This window comes from Cryptomeria japonica, chromosome 4 (genome assembly GCF_030272615.1).
Source record: "Cryptomeria japonica chromosome 4, Sugi_1.0, whole genome shotgun sequence".
In the NCBI taxonomy this organism is placed as follows: domain Eukaryota; kingdom Viridiplantae; phylum Streptophyta; class Pinopsida; order Cupressales; family Cupressaceae; genus Cryptomeria; species Cryptomeria japonica.
Genome location: NC_081408.1, coordinates 594,055,218 through 594,069,796, shown reverse-complemented (window position 1 = coordinate 594,069,796; position 14,579 = coordinate 594,055,218).

Genomic DNA, 14,579 nt, shown 5'->3' with positions numbered 1-14,579 from the left:
AGCTAGCAAAGGTGCTAAGAAAACAAAGGATGTCCCTAGTAGAATTATATGATTGCATTTTTTTTTTTTCAAATCCTAAGTGTTTCTAAGTATACAAGTGACAATTTTGTGCCGAACTATCCCCCGCATGTGAGTAAGACATGAAAGTGTCGATGCATGAGTTACCACGTAATATTGAACCAAGGTTTAGCATATCAAGAAAATTAATGGAAGTCCTAGAAGAATGGACAGAGAATGGTAGAGTTAGTGCAATCACCTGTTAGATATAATTATGGATGTTAATAACCCTAAATAGATAATGGATTATGTCAAAAAGTGTGGCTTGTGATAGCAATCACGTGAGGGTTAAAATGGAACATGATCTATAAAACGCTTGCAATCTCATGTGTATAAGATATTTCGTAAATAATAAAGGAATATAGATAATCTAAGAATCTCAAGAGTCCAATAATCACTTCCTAACACACTCAGGACATGTGATCTTGGGTGATGTGTTGCGGTTACTCCCTATAGCATGGCTAGTATGGTCATCTTGTTTCGAGTTTGATTCGACAGTATTTTTTAATTTCTTTGTATAGTATATTGCGACCTAGGGGCTAGTACTTTCTTTTTATTTATTTATTTTTATGATGAAAGGTCCACTAAATTTATGTTTCTTTTTATTGGAGCTATGGCACTTGCCATGTTGCTAATTTTAATATCTTTCAATTGCCAGCACTTTTTTTTTTCCTTTTGGACTTGGCAAAAGTAACTTTTATTTTGATCTTTTAAAGTGTCAAGTGGTCATTTTGACATTAATATAGATAGCCCTAGTGATGTGATTTGTGTATCATGTTCATTGAACCACTGATAGTGTGTCAAGGGAGAATACTGCAAGGAGTGAAAATTAGGCACACAGAATAAACAAAGAATGTTAATTTGAAATAAGGTAAAGAAAGGAATATTCTCCTAAATAAAATTATTTGCGAGTAATCTAAGAGAGGAAATTTAAAATAAAATAAAATAAAAATAAATATATATATGTGTGTGTGTGTGTGTGTGATCTAGACCCAATGAATTGCGAAAGTGATGATAATTGCAAATTGGTAAATTTGGCATGTGTATAGATATGATTGTGTGGATGAGATCAAATTTTTTTAAAAAAAATTATTAATTTTCATCACTCCCTTAGAATGGGATGGTTATGTACCTTAATGTTTATGTTTTGCGAATAATGTACCTATGAAACTAAAACCTTGGTGCCTAGAAATACCAAGCATTGTGGGCCCTAGGAGTAGAAAATTTCCCTACTTATGGGTAGATTCAAAGAACTTAAACCTGATTATTCCTTGTTGCCTAAGGATGTTGGAAGAAATCATGCACCTAGGGTGGCTTACCAAATATGTAATTAACCCCCTGATGAGGCACCTTGATGTAAAATAAGTAGATTCATTATGGATAAACTGTGATGTCAATTCTCTTTAGTGGCGAGCATGGATGACAATTGTAGTGGGATAAACATATTTTACACGAACCCTTAATAAGTATGGCTTCTAGAGATCAATAAGTAAACTATCATGTGTAACCTTTATTATGGGAGTTGATGTGTGTTATTGATATAATTTGGATGGTGCATTAACACAAATTGTTGAAACATAGAATTTTGTAAACACCTACTTGAGATTGAAGGGAAATGTAAGATATTAACCTTATGAAGATAGTAAGCTAATTACAATAATAAGTTAGTTTTGGTAATGCATCTTTCTAGTAGGCAAGATAAGATTTAGAGTAACCTACTAAAATTGTGGGAAATATTATGTCCCTATTTCGTATTCTGCTCTTCTAGGAGTAAGTCAATCTCTAGGGGAGGAGGATGTAGAGCCCCTTCCTGATCAAGCTCTGGTTAACTCAGTTGACCATGTTTGACCTTACTAATAAATGCTATAATTCAATAGGATGGGCTATGTTAGACGGATAGATTGGTGAGAAAAGTAATTGAACCAGGTTACGAAATCATTTCACCTTGAGGTGTACATTTTGATGTGTTATGAATACATAACTTTATATGATTCTAGAATAGGATAACTTTCAGATGATGTATGTCATTATTGGATTTGCAGGACTTTACTATGATGATAAAAATAGGAGGCATGTCTTATGTGTGGATCAAAATTATGAGGATTATGATAATTACTTATGTAGATTTATTTTGATATAAGATATATTGATTTTGTTTAATGTCAATTGTATGCAGAGTGTTTGGCATGTATTCTTATTCATGTGTTTAATTTTATATGAGGTTATTTGGAATTACTAATGTGTAATTGAGATGCACAGAAAAATTATCCATGTGACCATGGAAATACTATGGAGAACCAAACCTAGACCTATGTATGTTCGTAAAGCCAAGGGTTGTCTATTTGGAGAGACAACACCCCATATGTATCGTATTTTATTTGTGAAAGTAAATGTTGTGTGTGTGTTAAATTAAATTTATTAATTTGTGTAAATCCAACAAGAGACAAATTTCATGTGTATTTTTGTAATGTATTTTATTATGTCGCTTGACACGTGTTGATTTATGTCTTGATTTTTGACTTGTCTCTTGGAGGGAGTTGTTTCAACCATAGCTTTCTCAAACATTTGAATCTGGTTCTAAATTTCCCTTGGGTAGAGAGTCTTTGGAGTGGTCAACTTGGGTTTGATCCGAAAGTTAACTTCATATGGGTTTATAAGGGGTTAAATGGACTCCTAGGGGTAGTTTAAAGGTGTTTCCTAAAGTCCATAAGGTATACCTATGGGTTAGGAGTATTTTTAGGCATGTGTCTACTCCCATGTGACTGTTTAGTCACCTCAAAAATTGGGTATCCTAAGGTGAGCGAAAATTCAAATTAGAAGGTGCCATCTAGGTTAGATAACCTTCCCTTTTGATGTGAGATCCTTTTTCCCACTTTCTCTTACTTTTTCCTTTTTAGTTTTAGAAACCTATGAGAACTCTCACTGAGGTGTTTTTAGGCAAGAATGAGAGACTTTGTGGGTAATCACCCACTCTCCATTTTTAGAGATCATGCAATTTTGAAAAGAATAGGTTTTCGGATAGAATTTTGGCTAAGTGTAGAAGGAAAAATTGTGGAATGGGGCTGCTCATCCTCAAACTAGTTCTAGCAAACCTTTGGGCAGATTGAAAGTTGGTTCATCTTCTCTTTTTTGTTTCTTTTTACATTGTATGTTTATGTTGGAAAGATTACTTGTATTTAAAAGTTGGTTCTTGTATTTTCCTTTGTGAAAATTATTATGTGACCTATCTGTTACTTCTTTTATGCATTTTCTTGTGATTTGGGAGTAACCAAGGCCTTCTACTCTTAGGAGAGTAGGATGGTCTTGTGGATGGTAGAAGTTTGACAGCCCTCGAGCGAGAGGCTCTCATTATGAGAGTGAACTCAAGGGGTGTATATGTGCCCCTTGCTGCATGGCCTGGTTTATGCATTTGGGGGTCATAATGGGAGAAAGTATGGCATGAATGCTTTGGGGGCATAAGGATGTGGGTTTAATGAACTTATGATATATCTTTGTTTGCCATGAGGTGACTTTGTGATCTCTCATTCTTGCAGTCTCCTCAGGGTATTTCGTCCACTACCACCCATGTAAAAACATCACATTTTGTGATGAAGTGTAGACTTGGTTGGGGAAGTGTTTGTTGTATTTTTTTCCTTTCTTGTTGTGTTTGCATGTGTGTAACCTATCTAGAGCTTGGTTCTCAAAGCTCAGGGGTGGCTTCTAGTAAGCCTAGGTTGGGAGGTGAGCTCTCCATGGTCAAAACCTTATGATTTATTTGCAGGATTGCTTGGAAAGAAAAGAAAAAGACAAGTTTGAAAGTTGTTGGTTTTACTTGATTTACAGAAAAGGATTAAGGAATGGAATACCACATTTTAGTTGCAGCAATGTAAAGGAAAAGCTATATGTTGTATTTATTTTGAAAAAGAAATGCATTCATTTTATTTAAAGTCCTCATTTAATAGAAATGAGAGACTAGATGGGTATCTCACCCCTATGTAATGTTGACTATCTTGTATTCTAAGTATTCTTTGAAAGAAAAGTATTAATTTGTCATAAAATGAAATTTTTATGTTGGATTTTAAGTTATGTATTGTTCTTGAAATAATATTGGTTGTATACATGTTATTTTGAAAATTAAAGTTCATTTTATCTCCTTATGCATAGTAAAATAATGGAAATGAGTAAAGTAATAAACTTGCATGTTAGTAAGAGAATATTAAACATTTAGTCCTAATTATTTATTTCCAAATACAAATCATGGTTTAATAGATTTAACATGTCTATCTCTACGGTTAATTTAAATGATTCCAGTCTAATATAGTTTCTATTAAAAATTATTAACTTATGTCACTTTATTTAATTGTAGTAAATAAATCTAGAATGTGTAATCCATCTCTAAAGTTAGCAAATAGATTGCTTATAGAAAAAGAAATGCTTTATTTAAATCTATTAATTTTGAAAATTTGCTTTAAGTGATTTTAGGAAAAATAAATATAAACAGAATGGTTAAAGTAAATAAAAGAAATCTGCCCTATTTCCATGATGTCCATACTTGGTTAATTTTTGCTCAAATCTAGGAAGCAAAGTAAATAGTTTCCAATTATATATATATATATATATATATATATTCTATAAAAAAAAAAATATAATTGTTTTAAAAGGAAAAAAAAAAAACATGTTATTGGTTTTTTTCGGGGAGCCTCGCCCCCCGCCCCGCCCCCCCTGTGGGTGGCACCCCATAGTGGTGGCACAACCGGACTGCGGGCCACATCCCACAATGGCGGCTAAGGCCACCTCTTTGGGCCGTGACCTGCAGGCTCAGCTGCGGCCGCCCCTGCGGGAGCCCCCATGACCTCCATCACTGCCGCACAACCATGAAACCCCCGTAGCCACCTGTGTAGTGCCTCTGCCATGGATCTGTTGGCTCTGCCTTGTAAATTTGACCTCCTCTTCCCTGCAAAACAATAAAACCCTAATTCAATTCAGGTTAGGGTAGTTTTGGGTTTTTTTAAAAGAAAGAAAATGAAAAAAAAGGAAGCGTTAGGTTATATCAAGAAAATTAGGTTATCATAATTTTATAATATTTTAGTTAGGGCACATGGGTATTCTTTTTATATTAAGATTTGTTTAGAAAATAAATGCCCACATATACAAATATATATGTGTTTTATGAATATATTTAATTAGTTTATTTAAACATTCATATTTTATAAATGATTATATAGACATTGAATATGATGTTTTAAACTTTAAATTATTTTGGAGTAAATCTTTTAGGAAATTTATAATGACTTCGTAAGTTATTTTGGCCTTAGGGGATTATTTGTTTTGTTTACCTAAATTTAGGCTTGACGAGAATAAACTTTATAGGGCAAATTTTTATTATGGAGTTAATTAGCCCTTTAGTCAAATTTTAATACACATTATAATTATTGTTAAATTGAAATATAGGTGTTTTAAAAATCTAAATGCTAGAGTTAATCTAATTAATTCCCATAGCGATTGAAAGATTAATTGAGATTAATAATATCCCTTGTCAATTAATTTAGAGATTTTTGTGTAAATGAATTTATTTATTTATTAAATGGTGGGATAATAATAATTTTCTTTGGAAGAGGATATCGTGGTGGAATTATATATATTCGAAAATAAGTCCAAGACCTTGATCTTGCGAACTCATTTAGCCTAGATGGAATCTTATACTAAATAAAGCAATTAACATTTTAACGTTTGACACTTCAATTTTTAATTGCTCAATTAATTAATATTATTACATTAAAATCATATTAATAATTAATTTATAGACGCAAGATTTAATCAAGTATAAAGGAAGGATGCATTATCACAGATGGAGGAAACTTGTTAGGAGATAAATAATTATTATTGAAACAAGTAATTATATTAATGCCTATTTAGTAGAAGTCGATCTAATTAAGAATTATAAATTGCAACTGTAATAAAAGGGACATTCGATGTAAATTTATTATTGTCCTTATAAAATCATTTTGTTCTGTTTGATTATAGGAGTTATCATCATTTGAAATGTTAGGAATATCCTAACTTTGTTGTCTAGGAGTTTCATAAGAACCTAAGGCTTCTAGATAAATTTGTTCTATTCATCATTCATGTTAGAAAAATGTTTTATTATAATTTAAGATTCTGCTTCGAACAACCTGTTAAGTTGTCACATCTAATTAAGCATAGGTTGCATATAATTAAGTGTTTCAAAAAAAAAATTGTTGTTTTTTTTTTTTGCCCAAAAGTTTGGGCATGACAAATCCTCCTAGGAAGATCTAGAAGATGAAAGTTCAGATGAGATGGACACAAACTTTGTAAGGATGTATTGAAGAAAGGAACTAGCAAATATAAAGGTATGTTACCTCTTAAATGTTTTAGATGTGCGAAGATTGGTCATATTGGTACTAGGTGTCCAAAAAAAGGTTCAAGACAAAATTATAGAGATGGTAAAGAGAAGTTTAATAAGAGAGCCTATTATGTCAAAGATGACGTTGGCATTTTAGATGATGAATTGGATTATGAGGATGGTGATTATTTGTTTTGGGTAGAAAGAGATGTACCTAAAATTGATATTCCTAAGACTATTGCTACTACTCTACATGTTACAAGAGATAGAAATGAATGGTTGATTGATACTGGATGTTCAAATCATATGATTGGTGATAAAAGTAAGTTTGTAAAACTTGAAAAGTATGATGGAGGTTCTGTTAGGTTTGGAGATGATTAGACAACACAAATTGCAGGAATTGGTTCTCTTTTTTTATAGAAAGCATAATACTGACAATGTTTCATATGTGAAAGGTTTGCATCATAATATTTTGAGTGTTGGATAGATGTGCAAAAATGGCTATAATGTTTTTTTTTAGGATGATGGTGGTGAGATCTGGAAGGGATCCGAAATTGTTACTGCAGTAGGGAAAAGGATTGGCAGAAATAGGTATATGCTAGAAGGAGCTACAAATAATTGTTTTTTAATCTCAGATCAATGATAGTTGGCTTTGGCAGCAAAGGATGTGTTATATCAATTTTGAAAACTTGGTAAAGATTAGCTCATCAAGTGCAGTGAGAGATTTGCCTAGGGTGACCAAACCAAATAACAACATTTGCAGAGAAAGTCAAGTTGGAAAGAAGATGAAAGGAAATTATAGAGGAATAGAGAATTTGTCCAACAGATTGTTAGATTTAGTGCACATAGACCTATGCGGTCCTACTAGTACGAGGAGTATACAAGGTGAAAAGTATTTCATATTGTTGATTGATGATTATTCTAGAATGTAATGGGTTGCATTTTTTAGAGAGAAGTCAAAAGCATTAGAAAAATTCAAGATATTCAAGGATAAAGTAGAAAATGAAGTTGACAGAAAGATTAAGTGTTTGAGGTTTGACAAAGGAAAATAATTTACTTCTGATGAGTTTAAAATTTTTTGTGAGAAATATGGTATTAGAAGATAGTTGTCTGCCCCTAGGACACCACAATAGAATGGTGTAGTGGAAAGGACGAACTAAACTATACAAGAGGCATCCAAAACAATGATCAAAGGAGCAGAGCTCTTGAAAGTCTATTGGAAAGAAGCAGTTCATATTGCAATCTACACTCTTGACAAAAATTTATACCGGTAAAGACATGGAAATACATCATATGAGCTATGGCATGGTAGAACTCCAACAATGAAATATTTTGAGGTATTTGGAAGCAAGTGCTAAATACAGAGAGATGAAGATAATCTATTGGCATTATAACAGACAAAGGGAGATTGTTGGCATTTCAATAAGGATACTGAGAAGATTGTTGATGATTATGGACATAACTGATCAAGGATGTTTACTGTCTTAATATTATTATTTTGTCATTGATGTCAAGAAATTTATTTTCTAGTTCAGTATGATGTTGCCATATCTTAGGAAGTATGATTTGATGAGTATAAAGTTGTCGGTAAAAGACACAGAAAGAATGTGATGAATAAGGGGAGGAATAAGTTATTCAATGGGCAACTATTACCGAGTTAGACATTGATGATATCATGATGTTTCGATTGTTTTGATATCCTACATATGTTGTTGATTGTAAGGTTAATACTATACTATGTTATCGAGCAAAGAACCTAGTCGGTAAACCCTAAGGAACCTAGTCGGTAAGCCCTAAGGTTATCACTATCGGTTAATGAAGGAAGAATGTCTACCGAGTGAAGTTTAGTATTTACCAAGTTACAACTGAGTAATAACAAAATGCATTGATTGAAAAAAAAATTTATTTAATGAAGGAAGCTGATGAGCTAGAACTGATTAAATGATTGGTACGTTGTGCATGAAGTTTGTTAAAGAATCTATGGTAAAGGAAAATTGGCAAGAAGATGTATAGCTTAGATTGAATTGCAATACCTGAGCACAAGTTCCAAGAAATGTATGCAAGTTCGAAGGTAGGGTAAAACATTTTCAGATCGAAGGATACATTGAACCTGGTCAAGTTTGAAGATCTGATGGCTATGATTGATCATGGGATATGTGATGAAGGAGATTAAGCAGTTAGCAATTATTTATAAATAAGAAACTGCTGATAAACAATGTATGCAGGCAAGTGTATGAACAGGGATGCTACATAGTGATTAGCGAGCACAGAAGCTTGCATACCTATTTGAATAACAGAGTATAGAGCCAAGCAGATGGACAAGAGAAGTCCTATGACTAGATTGTATTGAACAAATAAGAATCTGCTTTAGCATTTTAGATGTGAAGTTGTAGATAGATTTTTATTACTGTTATTTTGTAAAGTGATAGAAAATCTCTTAACTGAGTGGACTTAATAGTCTTATTTGTAAAACCCTCTAGCAAGGTGACATTCTGATTGAGTATTTGAAATCCTTTAACAAGGTCACTTCTAATAAGGTGAAGTGTTGGCATTATGTGAACCGACATGAGCCTTATGTAAACTGGCATGAAGACATAATGTTATTGTATGTTGTCATTGATGTCAATATGAGACATAGTGTGAACCGGCACATGAGATAAGTGAAGAAAGAGGTACCGACATATGTGTGAACTGGTATATGCCAAAGTGAAGTGGCACATTTGTTCAAAGTGAACCGGCATGCAGTTATGGGAACCGGCACATGGAAGCACTGTATGACTACCGGTTGGTAAGGCAACTTCCACTTCAGGGTTTCTAGTTGGAGTATCTCAAGTCTGTGTGACTCAATCAATGATCTTTGTGTGATGAGTTAGTAGTATGATGGAGGACAGATCGTGTTGCCATGTAAGCTCTATGCGCATGAAGGATGTTGCATGAAGAAGACTATTCCTATCTACCTCGGGAATGTGCGAAGTCTGTCAAATGGTGATAATGCATGATGGGTTATCAGCTGCCATGAAAACGGTGGATAATGGACGATGGAGAATTTCTTGAGATTGACTCAAGACTGGTGCATTTAATGCAATATGTTTCAACGGTCAGGATCGAACTGTTTGAATTGCTCAACCCAACAAGTTTAGGGTTTAAGGTTTTTGTTACCAACCTGTACGTTCCCTATAAGGTCGATGTTAGGTTTCTGTCTGAAGTTGTTGGCAAAAGTTGTGAGTGTGTATCCAATGAAAGTGATACGAGATTCTTGCCAGACCATAGGAGAGAGGAGATACCTGCAAAGTGAATGTGCAGAAGGAAAAAAGGAGCCTAAACGGATCTGTATTAGTATTAAGTACTGTTAATAGATCATTGTAATACCTGTTGATCTCTAACCACTTCAACAGTTGTAAAATCCCCTAACAAGGTAGCCTTAACTGGCTTGATTCAAAATCCCTTAAATCAGGTGGTCTTAACTGGCTTGCCGTAAATCCCTTAACCGAATAACTTGAAGCTAACGAGTTCTAAGAAGCCAGAGAAGCTTAGGGGATCCTTTCAGCTATTGAGTTCTTAAAATCTTGTATGTTCCCTATAAGATCGATGTTAGGTTTCTGTTTGAAGTTGTTGGCAAAAGTTGTGAGTGTGTATCCAATGAAAGTGATACGAGATTCTTGCCAGACCATAGGATAGAAGAGATACCTGCAAAGTGAATGTGCAGAAGGAAAAGAGGAGCCTAAACGGATTTGTATTAGTATTAAGTGTTGTTAATAGATCATTGTAATACCTATTGATCTCTAACCACTTCAACAGTTGTAAAATCCCCTAACAGGGTAGCCTTAACTGGCTTGATTCAAAATCCCTTAAATCGGGTGGTCTTAACTTTCTTGCTATAAATCCCTTAACCAGATAACTTGAAGCTAATGAGTTCTAAGAAGCTAGAGAAGCTTAGGAGATCCTTTCAGCTATTGAGTCCTTAAAATCCTAACAAGGTGACCCTACTGGGTTTAACCCTTAACTGAGTATCCCTTAACTAGGTGATCCCTAATAGGATCGGTTCCTACCAGAACCTATTGTAATGTTCTTAACTAGACAAGGCTCCTAACAAAGTGGACTTCTAAAGAGTTCAAAAAGCAGCTTGTGGGTATTCATCCCCACCGTGGTTTTTCCCAATTGGGTTTCCATGTGAAAAATATGTGTGTCATGTGAAATGCTTTTGTCTTGTGATGCTTTGTTTTATTTGCAAAACCCTCTAGCAAGGTGACATTCTGATTGAGTGTTTTGAAATCCTTTAACAAGGTCACTTCTAATAAGGTGAAGTGTTGGCATTATGTGAACTGGCATGAGCCTTATGTAAACTAGCATGAAGACATAATGATATTGTATGTTGTCATTAATGTCAATATGAGACATAGTGTGAACCAGCACATGAGATAAGTGAAGAAAGAGGTACCGGCATATGTGTGAACTGGTATATGCCAAAGTGAAGTGGCACATTTGTTCAAAGTGAACCAGCATGCAGTTATGGGATATGACTACCGTTTGGTAAGGAAGCTTCCACTTCGGTGTTTCCGGTTGGAGTATCTCAAGTCTATGTGACTCAATTGGTGATCTTTGTGCGATGAGTTATCAGTATGATGGAGGACAGATCGTGTTGCCATGTAAGGTCTGTGTGCATGAAGGATCTTGCATGAAGAAGACTATTCCTATCTACCTCGAGAATGTGCAAAGTCTATCAAATGGTGATAATGCGTGATGGGTTATTAGCTGCCATGAAAATGGTGGATAATGGATGATGGAGAATGTCTTGAGATTGACTCAAGACTGGTGCATTTAATGCAGTATGTTTCAACAGTCAGGATCGAACCATTTGAATTGCTCAACCCAACAGGTTTAGGGTTTAAGGTTTTTTCTATCAAATTGTATGTTCCCTATAAGGTCGATATTAGGTTTCTATTTGAAGTTGTTGGCAAAAGTTGTGAGTGTGTATCGAACGAAAGTGATATGAGATTCTTGCCAGACCATAGGAGAGAAGAGATACCTGCAAAGTGAATGTGCAGAAGGAAAAGAGGAGCCTAAACGGATCTATATTAGTATTAAGTGTTGTTAATAGATCATTGTAATACCTATTTATCTCTAACCACTTCAATAGTTGTAAAATCCCCTAATAGGGTAGCCTTAACTGGCTTGATTCAAAATCCCTTAAATCGGGTGGTCTTAACTGGCTTGCTATAAATCCCTTAACTGGGTAACTTGAAGCTAATGAGTTCTAAGAAGCTAGAGAAGCTTAGGAGATCCTTTCAGCTATTGAGTTCTTAAAATCCTCTAACAAGGTGACCCTACCGGGTTTAACCCTTAACCGGGTATCCCTTAACCAGGTGATCCCTAACAGGATTAGTTCCTACCAGAACCTATTGTAATGTTCTTAACCGGACAAGGCTCCTAACAAAGCGGACTTCTAAAGAGTTCAAAAAGAATCTTGTGGGTATTCATCCCCACCGTGGTTTTTCCCAGTTGGGTTTCCATGTGAAAAATATGTGTGTCATGTGAAATTCTTTTGTCTTGTGATGCTTTGTTTTATCTGTTATTCACATGAAGGTTCTATGTTTTATGCCTGTCTATAAAACATATTGAACTCACTGTTGTGAAGTTTGATGGTTAAGTCTACTAGTTCATGCATGCGAATATTATGATAATGTGGTATTGAGCTAAGAGAAAAGCTTAGTGAGTGACCGGTTCATGACTAACTAAGCTATATTGGATGTTACCGATTGCACTCTGTTTTATTGGTATCTCTGTTTATTAGTCATTGCGAGTGTTTGCTGTCAAATCGGTTTTGGATTGTATTTGTGTCTGTACTGATTTACCCCCCCCCTCTCAGTACCGGTTTGGTACTAGTGGTTCATCATTGAGTTATCATGAAGATCCTAACAGATCTGAGGGAAATCCCTTAACCGGGTCACATCTAGCAATGTGTTTGTAATCTTTAACAAGATTTGCTTTTAACGGAGCATACTTTAGAAGAGTATATTTCTTAGTGGGTCTGAAATCCCATAGTGGTTTTTCCCTATTTGTGTTTCCACGTTAAATCTGGTGTTATGAGTATTATGATGTTTATATGCTTTTGAGTTTGCATGTTTAGCAGTTTTGGTTATATTACTAAAGTATATGTTACCGAGGTTGAATCTGTTATTTTTATGGAAGATTAAGTTTGTATGATTCACCCCCCCCCCCTCTCATCTTGTTAGCTTGGCATCTGTACTTAACATTAAGTATTAGAACTATCATAATCTTGGTAATTTGACTATAGAGAAGATGAATACATATATTCCTAGGATATTCTATAAGGAGCAAGGCATGCCGGTGTTTCAATAAAAGTTTGAACAAGATTGTTGAAAGTGCAAATGTGAAGGTTGATGAAGATAATTCTAAAGAGTTTGATAAAGTGGTAGGATATGAGTTTGATGAACCGGAGGACAAAAAAAGGGAAGATAGAATCAAAGAAGGTGAAGGAGAAAAGGAAGCTTAGGAATGTTGGCATTGTGTTGTCATTGATGTCAATTGGTATAGGATGGCAACCGATATGGGAGATTGATGAGCAGCATTGCCATTAATGATTACCGAAATGGTGCCATTGATGTCAAATAGCATAGTGTTGGCATTTGCATGAAGATTGCATTAATGATATGTTATGTTGTCATTGATGTCAATTTACCGATAATGATATTGGTGATATTATTGTAATATTGTTTTGTAACTGGTAGGATGAGCTAGTGAAGGAAACTATAACTGGTAGGAAGAACTTGTGGAGTGAACTGGTAACTGGCAAACCCTACATGTTGTTTTTGATAAACCCTAACCGATTAAGTTTGGTGAATTGGTTATATTGGTTTACAATTTGATAATGAGCAGAAATGATTATGACATGTATGATTATTGTATGAAGACAATTTTAAGTGATTTTGGCGAGTTGATGTAACAATTTCTATCTAGGGAATGAGCAAGTATAATGCAAAGCATGTGATGAGTTACTAAGTTCGATGAATCGGTGATCAAGGAGCGATTGAGGTTTTCTTGATTGATGTTCAAAGATTTCTATGTAATCTAACAGTCATACTTGAACCGACTTGTTTGTAATCTCTATGAGAATTAAGTTTTTGTTGTGTTACCGACCTAATTGATTTGTTTATAAGGTCGATTAAGTTGTTTAGTTTTGATGTTGGCAAAGTGTTGGCAAAGATTAGTTGAGTGTGTGGTTGCCAAACTGGATGATGTATCTACAGTTTGAGTAAAGGTAGATAGGAGCTTGAAAAGGATATAATCAAGCAAGTGTAGTGTTATTCAGACAGATCAGAAAACTCTTATTCTTTTCTAACAATTACAACAATTGAAATCCCCTAACCAGGTAAGCTCTAACTAGGTGATGCATTAGCTTGGACTTTCAAATCCTCTACTAAGGTTACTCCTTACAAGGTATTTCTTCTAACAAGGCATTGTAGTCAATCCCTTAACTAGGTGGTCCCTAACATGATCTATTCTTAAAAGGACTTTTTGTAAAGCTTTAACATGATAGGCTCCTAACAGGGAAATCTTCAAATAGTTATCTTCTAAGTCTCATCTCACCATGGTTTTTCCCATTTGGGTTTCCACATCAATAATATTTGTGTCAAGTTGTGAATTTTTTATGGTTATGTTCTTATGGTTGATTTACTTAGCTACTTCGATAAGTCATGATAACCAGAAGCATTGAGAAATGAAGTCTGTTAACATATGAAAAAGTATTTGGATGATTATGAGTTTGAATTTGTTTACTGTTAATTTGTTGTAACAGTCAATGAGTTTATCTTATGAGTTTTTATCTTGACAGTGGTATTATATTGATAGTTTACTTTGAGAGATTGATTCTGAGATTGGTGAAGTTTTTATTAGTTTTTCTATCTACTAATTCAACCCCCCCCCCTCTCAGTAGTTGATCAGATACTTATTGTTTCACTATACCATCAATTGGTATCAGAGAATATCAAGTCCTCTAAGGTCTATGCCTAACAGCTTGAGGTAAAGATCTTGCAAATCATGATGAAGAAGGAAGGTCCGAAGTTTAAAAGAGAGAACTATAGGATATGGAGTGACAGAATGAAAATTGATATCAAGAGTCTAGGAAGCCAATAGTGGGAACATGTTGATACTAAATATG